The following is a 2,590-nucleotide window of genomic DNA, read 5'->3' on the forward strand; positions in this document are numbered from 1 at the left end:
TCAGCTGGATGCTTCACTCTCTGCTCTAGTCCTCTGTGGCCATGTCACTGTCTCTGGGCCCAGGAGTCCCCAGGTCTTGGCATACTGCTGGCCAACTAAGTGCCAACCAAGTGTCAACCCAGGTACAGTCTATTGAACATGGTTGGATGTGGCTCACAACTTCATTGCTGTTTTCCCCCCATTTTTCCTTGTTGGTGACCAACATGGTCACCATCCAGACCATATGCCTGCTCATATATGCCCCTCGAGTTTTAATCTTGGAAGGGGGTTTGCTCTGAGGGGTCCTGACCACTTGCCTTGATGGATCCCGGCTGTGACTTTTTGGAAAACAAATCACTGAGCCTGTCTTCCAAGGTGCCTTTCGGTGGATCCAAGGTACCAACCTTTCAACTAGTGAAGCGTTAACGTTTGTGCCACCCAGGGACATGAGGGCAGGCCATGGCTCAAATTCCTTTTTAGATTCTCAGTACCTGCCCAAGGACAGGCACATACTTGCTCAATAAATATTTGTTGAATTAGCAAATATTTGCTCACCTTGGAAACAAAATGTGCCATTGCCTGACACATAGTAGGCGCTCAACACACATCCGATGAATGAAGTGGCAGAGGGACATGGGCTAGGCCTGAGCCTGTCTATAAGGTGGTCTGGTAGGTAACCCAAAGCAGTATTCAAAATCCCATGTGAATATTCTCTTGGACACATTCTTTTATTTGATCTAATCAGTCCTGTGGGAGAGGTAACTACCACTATGCTAATCTGACAGATGGGGCCCACTGAAACCCAGACAAGTATTTCGGTGTAACTCATGGGTAGGAGCAGAGCTGTGGGTCATGTTCCCTTTGGCCACAGTGCCATGCCTTTTTTTTTTTTTTTCACACCAACCAGCTTTTGCTTACTTTATACATACATTCTCCCGCTCCCCACTTGGGAGGTAGACCATGATATGAGTCCAGTAGAACTCAGAGCCATGTACCAGATTCTGGAAGTGCCCCTTTCCCCTAGTGCCCTCCCCCCGGCCCCTGCCCCAACTCAGCACCTTTGTTGCTCTGGGCAATGAGAGAGCAAAAGCGCAAGTGCAGGATTGAGCTGACTGTTTCCTGCCCCAGCGATGACAGAACAGTCGTGTATAGACTGGATGAAGATTTGAATGAGGCACAGGGATTTACTGTCTCGCCAGGGCCACTGGTTTCTTCAGATTTGGGTAGTGTGCTGGCCAGGAGGTAGGGCTGCAGTGCCCCCACTTGAGCGAGGAGGGCAGGAAAATGAGGGCGCTGCTGGAGACCATGGAAGCCAGCAGATGCCGCGCCTGAGGAACATCTGGGGGATGCTGAGTTGGTTCTGCATAGCAAGGGCCAAACTGTCACCTTTTGGGAACACCATGTCCTAAGAGCCTTCCCCAAACATCCTGGCATACAGCACACAGCCTAGGGACCAGACATTGGTCTGCCCATCAGTGATATAGTGGCTTGGCACAGAGAAGAGCTGTTGGGGCCTGGTAGGAAATGGTGCATCGCTGGGCTGTCCAGTCCTGAAGGGCCAGGGCCTGATGGGAGCTCTGCACATGGAAGCATGCTGATTCATGAAACCTAAGTTCATTAGAATGGGTTGGCCCTCATCTTGAAGCAAGACATTGGTAGGCTTCAGGTCTCTGTGGGCAAATCCCTGGGCATGAATGACCTCAGCAGCAGCAGGATTTAGTCCTCAGCCAAGAGGTTGCCTTTGTCCTTCAACCTTTCTATCTCATTCCACAGCGTACCTCTCTTGAAGAAGAGTAGCAGCAGCTAGGCCTCATGCTTCGGGCCCTGCTCTTTCATATAATAAGTCACGAGGTACAGGATTTTGGGGTAACAGAAAAGGTGATACATATCTGCTCCTCACTGGGCCTTAGGGTTCTGCTACTCATGACACAGAAGCACTTCAGGGCGTACAAGTGCCCATCATGTAACCCCGCCACTAGGTCCACATAGCTGAACCCACACTCCCCAAGTCTCTGGATGAAGAGGTAGCGCGTATTGTCAATGATGACAGTTCTCCAAGAGCAAACACAAAGAGCGTGCATAGCCCATAGTGTCTCAGTTATCCTCCTCAAGGACAGTCTGAGGCTACTGAAGGGCTTGTTGAGGGTGAGTGGACTCTTCCAGGTGGTATGCTGAGGGCCCAACAGATGATACTGGCTAGAGAGAAGTGCCAGCCACCAGGGCCCATGGCTTTTGCTGTTCTATTATCAGCACGTACACACAGCCATTGCTTCAGGTGCAAAGGTCTGGGATCTTGGTCCAGAAGACTAGGTGCCTCCTGTTTTCTGTGTGAGGTTGGAAAGGGAACAGTAGCAAAGCAAGGAGTCCAATCCCTTCAACCTGGTGTCACCAGTCAGCCTAACTCCACCAGCCAGCCTAACTCCACCAGCCAGCCTAACTTTCAGCTGCTTTGTGGAGAAGGGCATTTCCCACTCTTAGCTCAGAATTATAGCATTCTCTGGCCTCAGGAGAGCAGCGGAGCAGAAAGGGGATTTCCCTCAGTTGAGCATCTGTAACCACGAGAACGATGTGTACAGAGCCAACAAAACTAAAGGAATGCAGGGAGTGTCAG

General features: G+C 50.7%; 1 pseudogene; it reads right to left on the reverse strand.

Moving 5' to 3' along the window:
* Nucleotides 1-1,192: 1,192 nt before the first annotated feature.
* On the reverse strand, nt 1,193-2,060 carry LOC102826427 (annotated as a pseudogene).
* Nucleotides 2,061-2,590: the final 530 nt, after the last annotated feature.

Source organism: Chrysochloris asiatica, unplaced genomic scaffold (genome assembly GCF_000296735.1).
Source record: "Chrysochloris asiatica unplaced genomic scaffold, ChrAsi1.0 scaffold00007, whole genome shotgun sequence".
NCBI classification, from domain to species: domain Eukaryota; kingdom Metazoa; phylum Chordata; class Mammalia; order Afrosoricida; family Chrysochloridae; genus Chrysochloris; species Chrysochloris asiatica.